This window comes from Planococcus citri, chromosome 3 (assembly GCF_950023065.1).
Source record: "Planococcus citri chromosome 3, ihPlaCitr1.1, whole genome shotgun sequence".
NCBI classification, from domain to species: domain Eukaryota; kingdom Metazoa; phylum Arthropoda; class Insecta; order Hemiptera; family Pseudococcidae; genus Planococcus; species Planococcus citri.
The window spans coordinates 39,755,455-39,771,660 of record NC_088679.1 but is presented as its reverse complement, the minus strand read 5'-3'; the positions used below and the strand labels follow the sequence as shown (position 1 = coordinate 39,771,660).

The 16,206-nt window shown below is 31.5% G+C and overlaps 1 protein-coding gene across 1 annotated transcript in view; it reads right to left on the bottom strand.

Annotated features, from left to right (window-relative positions):
- mAChR-B (muscarinic acetylcholine receptor) overlaps positions 1-16,206 on the bottom strand; it is a 102,313-nt gene that overhangs the window by 54,821 nt on the left and 31,286 nt on the right. The window lies entirely within an intron of this gene.

The window sequence follows — 16,206 nt, the reverse complement described above, 5'->3', positions numbered from 1 at the left end:
TAAATAAAAAATTCGTCATCCAGTTTTGACAAAATCTCATAAGAAAGGCTCAAATGAAATTGAAATTTGACATCAATTTTTTTCATGTTTTTGCAATTGATAATAGTGACCAAAAAATTATTGTCTACCGTCGCGTCGCATTTCGAAATAATGCCCCCAATTCCAAAAATCCTATCTTTCGATTTTTCGCATAATTCAAGAGTTCACTCGGAATTCAAGTACATACCTATGTATTCTTTTTTGAGACTAGTTTTTTTTTTCAAAAGAGGTTGGGCAAGAGCATGCAGCAAAAAAAAAAACGATTTTTCCGAAAAATCCCCTCTTTCTGAAGTCTTATAATTTTCTTTCCAGAGACACCTCAGTTTTGGACTCAAAATGGAATTAAAAGGTTCAAAATTCCAATGGGTCCAATTTGACTCAAAACATCTACATTATTACTCAATCAGAGGGCGTCAAAATTCGGTTACGAACCAAATGTCAACTTTTCAAGTCGGCGAGTTTTTTGAAGCACGATTCTTCTATCTCGTTTCAAAAATGATTGGGAGAAAAAAATGAAAGAAACGAATTTTTGAAAGTGCCTGATTTGTCGAAGAGGGCAACGAGAATAGCTAGCCTGAGTGTTTCTGAGAGCTACATTTTATTTGGAACCTCTCTTGAATAAGATTTTCTCGTATGTCATTTAGGGGAGCAAATTTTTCGTTATTTCAAGAAATTGACCTTGCACTTTTTTTGGTGCTTCCTTTTTTTTCAGTCAATTGCTTTTAGAATGGGTACCCCTCCTTCCAATCTTACAAATCCAAAAATGAATAGGTACCTATATCTATCGATCTAGGTAGCTATAATTGACATTTTTGAATTGAAAAGATGATATTTTCTTTCTTTTTCTCCCAATATCGACCAAATTGGTCACCTCGCTGGGACATTGCCTTTTTCTTTTTTTTTGAAACAATTTGAAAATTTGTGTTTTTTGTAAGAGAAATATAAAGATAAAAATTGAAAACAGTGTAAGTATATTTTCATCAAAAATTTCATTTATATTTTCGCTTTTTACCTATGCAATAATTTTTCTGCGCTCTCAGTTCGATAAATCGAAGATTTTTCTCGAATGAATGAATCAAAATATCGAATAATTGTAGTATGTATGTGTATTGTGGTTAATGGAGAATTTATTTTTAAGAAGTTCATCACATCACGGTGTCAACCCTTAAATACTTCTTGCAGCATCTCAAAGAGATATTTCAAAACAAATCTATTCATTCGTTGATAGGATTTAACCATACATATAAATAGAGGGAGAATTCTTCGCTTTTAAACCGAAGCAAATGTTCGAATTTCAACGTAAACTTATCTTCTTCTTACTTGTTTATTGAGTTAACCCATCATCTAACTACCCACTTATGCTATCAACTACATATGGTGTATATTCCACAAATCAGGGGAAAATTTGTCAGATCGTGTTACGAATGAAAAACAATAGGTAGAACCATGTTCTTCTGATATCATGGTTTGATTGTGAGAATAAGTATACGTGTACAAGTTGATTTAACAATATTTTCATGCAAAGATTCGGCGCGAAGTCTAATTCTCTTGTTTACTGCTACCATAAACGACGTTTTCTAAGTTGATTAGCTGGGAAATCTTGATTCTAATCGGATTAAGTTAATCCTTTTTCTTAATTTATGCTTTTACCGTCAACATTAGTAAATATTGCCAACTTTGTTGGTAATTCCGTTTGACTTTTATCTTTATTCGAAGAATATAATAAAGTGGTTCAAAGGGTAATTAGTGATGAAACTTTTTATAAACTTACATTTCACTGTAACACAATTTCTGCGGGTTTTAAATTGCCTGCATGTTGTAAAGATTTTCCAACATTTCCAGGAAACGAAATCTAAACTTATGTTATGATGATCATTTGAGAAAAAAATTTAACTTTAGTTTTCAGCTTATTACTATGCTATCGAGTGACACATGTATCAATATCATATTTAATTGAACGGATTACCTATGTACTTGAAACAAAGGGTTAAGTACAGAAGTTAATAAGTGTACAGTGTGCTGTAAACGAGGTAGATATCTAGTCGTTAATCTTGTCGGAGTAATTTGAAGTTTTAGGATCATACCTTGTGTCTGAATAAAAGATGATGCTAACAATGAAACCTATTGAGGTGAAACTTTACTACCTACAGATAGTTTCAAGTTATATAGTACCCAGTGTAAGCGCAACAATATTCCATTGAGTAATTTTTTTCAATCAAGTTTGTCGTATTTGTCACACTGAGTGAATACCTAGAAACGATTCGAGTACCTATTTGAAATTCTACGCTATGCAATTTGGCAAATGTCACTTTCTATATGACATCGCATATATTTCGGGGACAATTAATTTTAATTAATCGGCCTACGTAATGTTAGGCTTTTTAGTATACCTAGTTGTAATTCGTAAATGGCAAGGCTGCAAAAAAAAAAATTACTTTTAAAGTAAACAAATCTTTGGAAAATACGAACTAGAGATTATACATATATAAGGCTAACTAACCTACAAAAACCGTATGACAAAAAAAAAATAATAAAAATAAAATTAAAAGTTGTACTTTTTTGTTTCATTATTCGTTAAGCCAACTTAATGGCCGGTTGTGAATTTTAATAACAATATAATCGTCGAATGTTTATTGAGAATACGGCATTTCATTTGTTACCCAAATTCCCATAAGGGTTTTAAAATGTTAGGTTAATCTGCAACTTAACGAAAGGGTCGAAGAATAGTCCATGAAATGGAAAAGTGACCTAAAATATAATTCGACTTCGACGCTATCTACTGAACGGTCCATAAACCTGAACCATTAAATTTTCCTAGCGGCTTTGGTATATATTCTAATTATCTGTCCGCTGGTGACGGTAACTTAGCGGAATTTTGTGTTTTCTACGGATTGATTAGGTCGCTATCCCATTAACGCTTATTAGAGCCAACGAAACTGCATTTGAAGTTTGAGAACGGTTTCAGCTTTCCGCGAATTTAAACATTTTATACATTTAGTTAGTGCAGGGGTGATTTTTCCACTATAATCTTTCGAGTAATTAGTTTTTTATCGGTAATGTTTTTCGTAAACATACGCCCAGGCTCGATTCTATTGTTTTGTAAACTTTCTATAAATATTTATTCGCTCGTTTGTTTGTTTGTTTTTTCATCTCAAATCATTATTATGTAGGTAGGTAGGTAGGTCGAGGTACGTAATCCTTGCTCGTGTGCTCATCGAGTTACACCAAAAATAAAAATTCAATTCTTCATCATTTTGTTCCTATTATCGTCAATGTTTTTCAAACGGTTTGGCGTTCGTAGGTCTAATGAATATCTCATTAGTGTCCCTGAAAAAAAGAATATCTACAATTTTTTTGTTTTTAACGACGCGGAGGCTGATTCTTTTGCATGCGAAATTCGAATTATTATTCTGTTTAAATAAAGTAAAATCAAAATTTATCGTTCGGTTTGATTTGACGTGTATTTATACAAAAACCACCTAAACGGAGGAATGAAATTGGCAAAATTGGCGATAATTTGGTAATTTCGAAGAACCAAGGTAGGTAATATTAGAACCAGAACAGGCTATTGGATAGTTGCAAAAAAGAGTTCTGTTTGATCGAAGATTAAAATCTGTTGAATTACGTTCTGATACCCGATCTTAGTTCAATAGAAGAACAATTCAATGATATGAAGCCAACATTTTCCATTCTCACCCTTTTGAGCAAGAACCAAATTTAAGGTTGAAACTGCCTTTGACTCGGAATTCGATTTTCTTGTGCTATTTCTCGTACTCGTAGGTACTAGAATGATGATTTTAGAGCACATAAGCGTTTTCCATCCGACACTCATGTAGCGGGATCTCCCCCTCCCCCCACTCCAACACGATTTTCAGGAGTTTTACGTCGTCTCCGGCTGTTTAAGCTAAATTATTTAAAACTTGCAGTGAAGTGTGAAGGTGAAGATATACCTACTCAAGGATACCTGCATTTTTTCAATGTTTTTTTATGTGTTCTGTTTTTTAGTGATTTGTGGTCATTCAATTTTGATTCTTTTGCGGTTTTAGGTTCAATTACACAAAAAATTTCATGTCGCGGAGAAGCGAGATATGAGCCCTCAAAAATGGTGAATTTTCAACAAAAAAATCATGGTTTTTCGTGCTAGCTCTTGCCCGACTTGTTTTAAAAAAAGTAGGCCTGTTCTAAAAGATGATGAGCTGTCGTATTTGAGATTCTGCGTGAAGAGAAATTAAGAATTTTCGATTTCATTTTAACCATGAAGAATACTTACCTACATTTTTTCAAATTGAAAAAAATTTCACTTTTGGATAAGTGAGAAAAAATTGAAAATGTTTAATGTCCTCGAAGTTGGGAGATAATACTGTATGACAGTGGCGTAGCCAAGGGGGGCGAAGGGGGCCATGACCCCCCCCCCTTGCGAGCGAAAATTTGAAAGAAAACATGGAAAAATGGACGTTTTTTTGTTGTTTGGTCCCATTTTTTCTAAAAAATTTCGCTCTCGCTTCGCTCGAGCAGTAATTTTGCCTTCATTTTTATGATATCATCACACACCACGATAGATTTCCAGAAAATTATTCCTCATTTCGATTTTTTATGCCTAAAAATCTGGTTTTGCCCCCTCCTTGAGAAAATCCTGGCTACGCCACGCGCCACTGCTGTATGATGTGTTTTGAGTCGATATTAGTCTAGGTAGGAAAGGTGGGTCAGTCTTTGCCAAAATGACGCGATTTAATTTCTGGGTGATTTTTAACTCAAATTAATTATAGTCTTCATCGTATCAGAACATTTCCTTTCTAAGAGATTCTCATGCCCCAATTATGTCTAGGTACCTATTTTTAAATCGACACAATAATATCAAAGATCAACTTTTTGATAAACTCAGAAATGCGGTAGGTACCTAGTTTTTATCGGTAAAGATACTGGAATATTATCGACAGTAACAACTGCACAGGTAATCTATTTTTATAGGTGTGCACGTTCGACTTTTTTCAAACACTGCGAAAAAAACGTTGTAATTTTTAATAATTTTGCAATTTTCGTTGACTTTGGGTACCTTGGCACCATTTAAATTTTAAAAATTCAGCTTCAGTTCAGTCCAAAAAAAATGAGTCTGTTTTACTTATTTCAAAGTAAATACCTAACTCCAGGGAGGAGATTTGGAGGAAAAGTATTCAAAACTTGGAAATTCATCGATACCAATTTAAATCTAGAAACTTTACTAACTGGTGTAGTGTCTACTTATATTTAAAAAGTTTGTCTCACGGTACTCTGTAAATTTATGCTCAATTTGCCCATAACCTTGAATTTTTGTCTTTCATGAACATAAACTCTTTCGAAAAGCTTGCAAAAAATTCAAGATTAAAATCGTTATTCGAAAACACCGTAGTTTAATTTTAAAACATCAAGACGCTATCTACCTAGTTCGAATTTTTGACCATAAATACGACGATATTAGAAGAGAAACCAGCTTTTTTTAGCCAGTGTCGTAAAAAAAAGCTCACGCGACAGCTGTCAAAACTTATTATATTAAAAATGCGAAAAAAAATCAGTTCCAAGTTTAAAAATTTGATGTAATTTGAAATACAGGAGAAAAATTTCCGACTGGAAAATCCATCTGCATATAAATGAGACAAAAATTATCTAGAATGAATGAGTAAAATATGTAGTTGAAAATAATTTGTCTTTATCTAGACTTCCTAGTGAAAAAGACTGTAGAACTGGAGCGTAAAATATCAGTAGATATTTAACGGAAAGTAAAGTTGAACATAGCAATAATCGTGAGCAATGGAAATATTTGCATAAGCAGGCAGATTGTTGCTTTATAGTGAATTTTAATGTATTTCAGTTCAGTGATTCCAAAAGCTATATTATTAGTTTTTTCCTTTATTGTTCATTAATTATAAAAATAAGAAGACCAGCCTACTTTCGATTAAAAATTTGCTTAATTACTCAATAAATTCAATTCGTGTTGAATTATGTTTTGGCAATAGCTTTTTTTTCAATTTTACCTCGATAATCTTACTATTACCATAATAATTTTAAATTAATTACGACTCATATAAATTTACTCGTCTGGATTTAAATAAGATTGATGTACTTGAACAGAAGTGTCGCCATTTTAAGGACATAATTTATAATAGACTAATTTCTATGAATAATTTTATGCCATTTTAACGCTTTAAATCATGTAAGGCTTATTTTCGCGTTTAATTATATTTTCGACGTGATCTGCCCAAATTGGGAACCCTTTCTCGAGATACCTATATTTTCGCGATAAGAATTTGCAGTGCGATTATTAAACGACATACATACTAATACATATCATAATTAACCATTTTTAGTGAAGTGATGACTTTAATTATCTATTTATTTTTTGATTTATTTTTTTTAGGTTTGATCTCATCTGATAGCTATAGGGAAAATTATGGAAATAGATAGCCTACCTCCCTTCTTGGGAGAGTGATGTTAAACGACAGTCGACAGAATGATAATATAAAAATACATATAACTCAGAATCATTCATGGAAGTGTGATTCAACTATATACTTCAACTTCACAAAACGAGGTAAGTAGGTAATTTTCATAACTTACTCGTAAATTATGCTCGCATTTTTTAAAAACAAACAAAGCCTCGTGTTTCTCATCTCATCAAAACAGTCTTTAAACCCCAAGTGATAACCAGACAGATTTATTTATGCCATATTCGAAAATAACGGTGTTGTAGGTAATTTTTCGAATTAATGTCTCGGTATTATTCAAGCATTTGTGGTTTAAATGGTAAAATGAAAAGGAACTATCGTAGGACGTTTTTAACTCGGGCAAAGGAGGAACTCGAGAAGAAATAACGAATAAAGGAAGGAAGTTCGCTTACAGTTCTGTTAACGAGTTTTTAAACTCCATTAAGCTTTTGATAAATGCTGAATGCGGACATTTCTCTATTACCGATTTATACGAATCATTCTATCCTTTATATACTCGCGTAGATATACTTATTTTATTGCAACGAAATTTTTTGCCCAAGATCATCCTTAACAGCGCCACGTTTAAGTAGCTTCGAACAATTTTTTAAGTAATTCATCCTGTTGATAAACGCTATTATCTTAAAGTGAATATATTTTCGACCATTTTTCCACTCGTGTCGTTTGCTCAAACGAAACGGTTCAATTTTTTTTCCGCTGTTGTGATCTAAGAAAGGTGGTAACTTTTTAACAGCCAGTCACACAGACAATTTTAACGTAAAAAGGGCATGTTTCAATGGCACTGTTACACCAGAAAGGTTTAGCGAGCTTTTTTTCAAAATGGAATAAATAAATCACCTTATACTACCTTTTTTTTGTTATTTATTTTATTTATTTATTTTTTTTAGCCGTATTCCTTTTTTTATACTTGACTCTTCAAATTTATAGACGGCGAAAATTTTTCTTCTTTTTAGGATCTACTCGAAATTTAGAATTTCGATAATGCAATAAAAACTAATCCTAGTCGTCTGCTGTCCTTTTTATGTTTGGTACGTTATTGGTGTCCCTAGTAGTGGTCATTTTTCTATCTTTTTAAAACGAGATTCCACAAATCAGCTGGCCTCTCTGTGTGAAGTGTAATTTAGAAACCATTTTTTTTTTTGTTTTACTCGTAATTAAATACTTTAGCTAGCCTTTGTTAAAGTGTAAGGTGAATTTTAACGTTTTGCCCTGCAAATGTAAATAGCTTTCGTAGAATTGAGCTCAAGGAAAGTGGCATTTCTGGTATACTTGAGTTTCCCATTTAAAACTGGAGATATTATCACTTAATTGCTAACTGTAGTAACACTATCAACGATGAATAAATGGAAATACGTCGATGGATTGTGGCGTATAATTGTATTGCTAATCGAGTATATCTACCTAGTTACCTATACCTTCTTCCTGCAGATTATAAGGTACACTTTTCGTTGAAAAAAAAAGGATCATCCTCACGCTTAACCTCATTTTTGCAGGGTATATTTTTTAATTTATGGAGGTTATTGTTCTCTTCTCATCAGTCTGTCCTCTTTCATTTATTTCTATTTCCACGCACAATTTTGAATTTTTTTATCAACGCGTTGATTTGTACACGATATCCCCTCGAGGGGTGTTACGTCACAATGATGGTATTAGAAAGAAAAGGGAAAAAACATTAACCCGGAGAATGTAAAATTACGTACAAACACCCCCCACCCCCTCATGATAATTTTATTATGTCATTTTCAACGCGAAAATAGTTTTTTTTTAGACCTCACCAAATTTCAAAGAAAGTTGGAAATCGATTCAACTTGGCACCTAATTTTTTAAGGCACCTACAATTTGAATTTGGAAGTCAGGGGTAAAAAACAATTCAAATGAAAAACAAAGGGAGGGAATCCATCAAAGGTCCATCATTGGTGTGCAGAGTCATCAAAAGCCAAAATAGATGGAAATCAAATGTCATTTTCCTCTCTCCGTCTCCCCCTATTTCTTTATTTCTGGCTCTCCAGTTTTTTGTATATAATTTGTATCTTGCAGGAAATTGGAGTCCTGTACAACCCCTTTTTGCAATTTATATTTTCGTTTTCATTCTCAGTGTGTTAGTACCGCTTTTAAAATTTGAATTAATTTTATTCTTTATAAAATTCTCCTTTAAAAATAGCAAAATTAATTGTTTTTGTTTTTGTTTTCATTTTTATTTTTTTTAACGGATACACCTACATTGACTTATACTAAGTATGTCTTATCTGGTGAAGCCTATAGTATAAATGTTGCCATATTCTTTTTTGTAAGTATAAAATTTCTTGTCTTATTATTCATACCTACAGTAATATTACATAAATCTAAAATACATTTCAGTAACACATTTCTCTAACCAGTTTTATTACTCAAAACTTTTAGATGAGTTCTGTTTCTTTAAAAAATCCCCAAACTCTGGAAATCCGTTGCTATGTTTTATTTTAAAAATAAATACCAATTTAGGAAACTATGAAACTAAGTTGATTTATGCAATATTTAGAAGTACTCAGTACAAAAGCAGAGTGAAAAAGCATACTGTTATAGTTCATTAAAAAGTTCATTGCTTGTGCTTTGTAATTCAAAATATTTTCGCCTGAGCTACTAAGTATATACAAGCCTTACAAAAGTCAATCATCTTAATTCCCAAAAAAAATGTCCTTTTATTTTGAAATCCTATTACATATAATGCACCACTGCCTTTGAAATTAACATAGTTAAAAAGCAGGAAGACCAGTTTGTAAAAAAATAAAATGAAACGTTTTTTGATTCATCCATACATTATTGATTGTTGATTACTTTAATGGTAAGTCGATTTTGTGCTTTTCTTTCTAGAATTGAAATGTTTGTACAATTAAATTGAAACTACATATAAAATTCAGCTCCCTAAAAAATGAAGAAAATATAGAATGATTAAGTAAATTTTTTAAGTTTGAAAAAGCAAAAACAGCATTAATTTTTTTAGTTCCATTTGGATGAGTAGGTACCTACCTACTATTGAGCATTGATTACTTTTTAATTTTATAGAAAAAAAATCATGAAACTTTCAGTTGTATTTAAGTAAGTATAGGTAGATTTAATTTTTTGTAACATTATTGCTTAAAATGTGAAAATCTTAGGGATATGTGCCAAACTTGAAATCAACTGTAGCTTTCAACACGTATAAAATATAATTTGCCATTAAATTGTTTTTAAATTGAAAGATTTAGAAGCCTTTTTGAAATATAATTGCAAAAAGAATGCCTGAAAAATTTTATACAGTAGATTTTTGAACAAGAGCACACTTTTCATTTGAAATTGCGAAAATATTATGTTGAGTTGAAATAAAACAGCCAATACAAATGACTACATGGCAAAAATACTGCTCATAGTTCCATTTGCATTTTTTCACCCACATGTTTTTTCAAATAAGCATAAAAGAAAGAAAAGGGAGCGTACCTTATACAAGTGTAATGTGTAGATAGGTACAAACATTTACATGCATAAGAAGAGACATTAGCATCAGAGAATCTTTTCAAAGATGAGATGATTTGAAAAAAGTAGTAGTTTTATGATATTAAAATGGAAGATGAAATAGAAGTATGGAAAGTTACTTTTCGAAGAATCACTTTTACACTTTTTTTTTCAATTGATAAGTATTAGTAAGGTATGTACATGAACTGTTCATACGCAGATGAGTTTAAAATAAAATTGATTTTTAATTTGAAATTGAATTTTATAGGCTTAAGGTTAAAACTATCATAATTAAAAATTTGTATGCTCTTACCAAGTACTTGTAATATACGTGTGTAAATATTTGACTAGAGTAAACTGATAAAGTTGATTTTTGTACATACCTACCTGTAAACAAAAAATTAATGTTAATTGATGATAAATATTCCATTTATATTACACAAAAAAAAATTAGGCTTAAATGAATGCATAAAAATGTAAATGAAAATATTTAAATATTATTGAACGATTTATAGTGGCACAAAATCAGATTATATAAAATTTAATGTGAAAAAAATAAATCCATTGTGTTTTGACAAAAAATCAAATCACAACAAATGCTATCGTTTTTACTGTTAATAAAACACGGCATTTACTTCTAAGTTATAACAATTTTTAGATGTTGAATAATATATATATTTTTCAAAACACGAAATATTTCACTTTATTTAATAAACACGCAATCACTATTTGTAAAATTACTTTCTTTTCCATTTTTTTCTAGGGCAGGTATAATATTCATGAATATAGTGTAATGAAAGCTATTATTTGTGTGAGGTATAACTCAAAATTATAGTCAAGTTAATTATTCGTCAGATTCGACAACACTTAACATTCCCATTGAGGCCATATTTGTGGATAATTTGAAAAATCCTTTTATAATATTAATTAATTAGATCTTGATTGTAATGCACCATGGCACACCGTAGCTAATTAGAATTTATACCTGTTGAAAATAATTTTGATAGGGTAATAACTCTTTTTTAAAACCTATACCTATTGATCAGTTTTGTGAGAATTTCATTTGAAATAATTTCAATATGAGGCCTATACTCTTTCCTTTAATGGTACATTTATCTTGGCTAAGAAGTTTAACTTAATTATTTTAGGGTTCATTTTGGTGTGATAACAAAGTCTGGTTATGTTTGTGAATTTAGGCATTGTACTAATTTGTAAGATGGGTCGTTTTTGATAAAATGGTTCAATGCAACTCCAATCTTATGGTTTAGAATTATAGTAATACCTACTAGATGAATTTTTGAAGAGTTAAAAACTGAATTGAACCTGTAGGTAAATTTTGAAGTTGTTTAACAACAAGCGTTTTCTATGGTAGGTAGGTAACTATTTTTTTAAAAATTCACACCATGCTTTTTCAAAAAAAAAAAACAACAACACATGTGTCTTCCAAAATCACTTTTGAGGTGTATACTTTTTGTTGAAAAATTATTTCTTCCAACATAACCCTGTTTTCCAGTAACAGAGTTTTAAAAAAAAAAGAAAACACTCTCAAAAGTGGTATTTTTCATACACAACCTTTTCAGCCCCTTCCATTCTTTCTTTGAATATGCGTCAAAAGGAGGGAAAATTGATCAAGGAGCTACATAACATTGAAAAATCATTATCAAAATGCTATTTCTGATAGTCTGACCCTTAAATTTCCAAGTTGGCAAACCAATCTAAGAGGTTTTAAATTCATAGTGCTGTTTCTTATAGTTCATCAATTTTTGATATTTTTTGAGTGATTTTCACAATCAATTTCATAATTTTTATCATACTTTTATTTGTGAATATTTAATTCTGGTTCTTTATTAAACGCTGAGATCGTCAGAATATTTTTTACTTTGATCTAGACCATTATCATTATTCATATATCATCCTGTTGATTGATCAATAATTTTATAACCAACTAATCCATCTTAATTTTTCTTTGTTTCAGGTGAGTACAAATTTCCTTCCAATAATTATAGAATATGAACTCTCGTATGAGAATAAGTAAGTTATTTTATAATCATTAAAAGAAAATTTGTATAAGTCGTCACTTCTATACCTGTGTCCTTTCATTTTTAATGGCACATCTAAAAAAAATTCTAAAATCGCAGAATTTGAAAATCAGTTAAAATAATTGTCCATCAGGTTTGAATTGAAGTGATCTGATTTTCTGAACACAAATTTGAAACCAACAGATCAAATTTTTGAGTTGACAAACAATTTGATTTTTAAATAATTCTAATGAATTTTTAAAAAATCAAACTTGGTCAAAAATGGAAAAAAATTGAAATTTTACAAATTGAACCATGAAAGCTGAAATTTAGTGTATGCCCCGTTTTCGACCCTCCCCCCCAAATCAATTGTAAATGGTTTTGAACCATTTTGTGTGGTAGTTCTGGACCACCCTAGCAGATTTTGGAAAATTGAAATTTCCACGACATTTTACTCAATTGAGTTATTGAAATGTTTACTTAGTATCCCATTTTTAATATTCTGAGTGGATTGGCGGTGGCTTTGGGTTTTTCTGGAGCCTTTGGATATACTTTGGAAATTTCAGATTTTCTAAAAAATGGTCTAAAAATCGTTCAAATTAACTTCAGCGTCGTTTTTTTTTCAAAATACAAGGCATCTATCTGATGGGTACTGAAATCAGTGAAAAAGTAGTAATTTTGTGAGAGTAGTGAAAAAGTGACCTATATATTGAAAAAATTAATTGAAATTAAAAAATACGTTGTAAATCAATTTTCTTCTAATTTCAATTTTTTTTGAAAATTTTCCTGTGAAAAAATTGATTTTGTTAATGCGTGTGGGTGTGTGTGGGGGGGGGGGGTCGAGTGGAGAGGCTTTTAAAATTTTGGTTGAAGAAAGTTAGTGATAAAAGTATTGATTTTTTCAATAAGAAAATCTGATAGATACCGAATGAAATTTGCCAGATTGATGGATTTTTGGTTTAAATGCTGCGAAAGTAGGTATAGGTACGAAGAAAATTTTCAGCTTCTTTGCTCAATTTCCAAATGCCCCAAAGGAATTCAAAGATAATAGAGAAATCGAAATCCCCATAGAGACTTCAGATTGGCTAAGAAGGATGGAATTCAGTTTTGAAAGTTGATATGAGATAGGAAACAAATTTTCATTTCATTTACTAGATTTTAAAAGTCGAGTTGATGAAAATGTTCACTTTTTTTCATGAAAACTGAAAAGTTACGATCTCAAAATTCTTAAAATTTTCCAAAATTAGAAAAATTAATCGAAAATGGATACAATATAGGTCTAAGTACGTATTTGTATGTACAAACATGTAAGAATAATTTCTCAACTTCATAAGAAAAAAAATTTCTTCTGCATCTTAAAATTCATTAATTTTTTTGCATCCGAGTTAATCTTAAAATCATTGGGCTTACGACATGAATGCATGGTAGGTACTTGTTTCACGTGATCAATTCTTATAAAATCGACTCTAATAAATGCTTCAGTGGTTTGACTTCACGGTTGATGAGGTCTACGCCTCGATCCCTTTCCTCATCATTCATCTGTATGTTGAACGTCAAATGGAATCCGATCTCATATTTATTTTTTTTTCACGAGTATCCATATTGAGACTATTATATTTCACTCTTCGTTGTAAAAATATGTCTCTTTGCACTCCATCGCTTTAATGAAATGTAAAGTTTCTCTATTTTTATCTCCCTCCAGATTCCCCTAGGTTCCATTGATAAATTGAGTTGTTTTCATTTGCAAGAATATTGATTGAATCGCTTGTTTCTTCCTACTTTAATTCATTCCATACAATTATACGATGAAAGATATACGTAATAGTGCTATTGGAGGGGAGGTAGTTGATCAGAAATACTAGGTACATGTAAAATTGAAAAATCAAATTCATGCGGCATTTTTGGGTCTTTTCTCCGTCCCTTCCTATCCTATTCTTGAGCAATTAATTTGTTCATTGCCAAAAAAAAGTTACAAAATATGAATTGATCATACATGTAACTACACTTTAGACAATGGGGGAAAAAAGCATGCATGAGCAAAGAGAAAAAACACCTGTAGGTAAGAGTTTTGGTGTACAATACGTATAGTTTTGTAATCAAAACAATGGTAGAATCATGTTGAACTGAGATTGGAAAAGTTATTAAAACAAAACCAAATACATACGGCAAGATTTACGAGAAGTTCACTTTATCACGTGAAAATATCTTGAAAATTTGAATTATGTTACTTTTAAAAATTTCCAAACTGAGTTTGAATATTTTTTAGGCACGTTTTGAAATTCGTCTCGTTTTTTCGACCTGTTCTGTCTCCCTAAATACAAAACTTTATAAAACATAATAATTTCTTATTAAAAAATTCGCTATTCGTCGCGATGAAATTTCTTTCGGAAAAAAGTAAGAAAAAACTTCATTCATCAAGAAACTGCATTTCTGTGTTTTTTTTTCATCTTTGTCTTTTTGAAAAAATTTCATTTTCGCTTAAAACCCGAGTTTTTCAAAGAAAATAAATCTGTTAAGAGTTTAATATAGTGTCAGAAAACTTCATGCTGTCGCGGGGGAAATATTAAAAATGCAAATAAGACGTCAACAGTACGAGGAATAAGTTAAAAAATCAACGGTTGCGTTGTGCAAAACGAAGCTTAGTACAAACACGATTCCTAAAGCCAAAATTTTAAACAAGTTTTTTCTCTTAGAAACGAAGAACCCAAGATCTTTTCAAGAGTGAAAAAAAATTTTCTGTAAGTTGCCTATCGTATTAGCCTCACGTGTTTTAATATTTCTCCTATATAGTTATTCTTTGAGCATCTATACCTACGTGGACTGCAACGCGCAAAAACTCTAATAACCAAACTTTTCAAATTTATGGTGGATGTTTCAAGTTGTTACATTCATCGATATAGGTTCAGGTACAATTTAACACTCGTGCGTTGTACCACAAGCCAGTGCAAGTATTCTGTTAGCTTTCATTTATATCGACGGGAAGTCTTCTTATTCGTTAAAGAATTACACTTTTATTGGATTTTAGCGTTCAAAAGTGTTATGGTAATATTTTATTGTTAGTAGACGCTGAAGATGGAATTTTTGGTAATACCTACCATGAATATTTTCTATGATTTCATTATGAATGTTCTCGTTGAAGAACGTTTAGAATTTGTAAGATTTTGACTAGATAGGTAAGTATGTACTTCTTTAAAAAAAACTCCCAACTTCATTTTTAAGAAGTCAAAATAAAAAAATGACACGAACATTTTTTTGAAAAAAGTGAAAAAGAAACGAAAAATGATGCCTCTTCTTACCTCGTCAGCAGTCAGCTCACTGGATCTCCGCTTATTAAATACCTGGCTTTGATTACGTAATCAAAAATGCCTATCTGGGTATCATTTATGTTGGTGGCCGCTAGGCTGCGCTCCCTACCGCTTAGTATTATTCGTTTACTTGCTCTGTGTAAACCAGGCCTTAAGCCTACTACGTGAGTCTCGCGTTCTCTCGACTCACTGCACTTGCTGTTTGTTCGTTGTATGTGAATAATGTCTTTATGGTGTTCCTACTGAATTTTGCTAATTATTGAGTATTACGAGTTGTTTGTTTTATTTGAATATATTATTTGTTTTTCTATTTCAATCACTCGTCGACTTTCATTTATTTTCGTCGTATTTGAAGTGGCTGCTGTTATGGTAAGCAGAGCGATGGGTTTCGTGAGCGGCCGGCACATGTTGCCGGTACTCTGAAATACCTCGCATTTCATTAATTAGCTATTAAGTGCTTGTAATTAACCCGATTTTGTGCTAACGATGAACGTTACGACTGCCTGAGTACATGTAAATGCGTTTTTCCCGATTTTATTACTGAATTTTTCGTAATGGCTGCCAAATGCGAAAGATGACGCAACACGTGGTGCATAGGACGCTAACTTTAGCTATGGGATGACTCATGGCGTTATAAAAGAGTTCCTGTCCAAGAAACGACCATTTTGAGAATACGATATACCTGATTTACTAAAAGAGTTCGTAAAAGCACACGTTTAAGCGGTCCCGATTTCATTACGCCGCTCCCGATTTTCCAAAAGAGTTCCAGCCGAATGCTTGATGTGATATATTTTACGTAGTGGAAAACGCAGTTCGTAACCGTTCGTTTAAGCAAAGTCTCGTTATGGTTAGCTTATGGTGTTTACAAATCTACTTTTGGATAAAAGCTCGCTACCC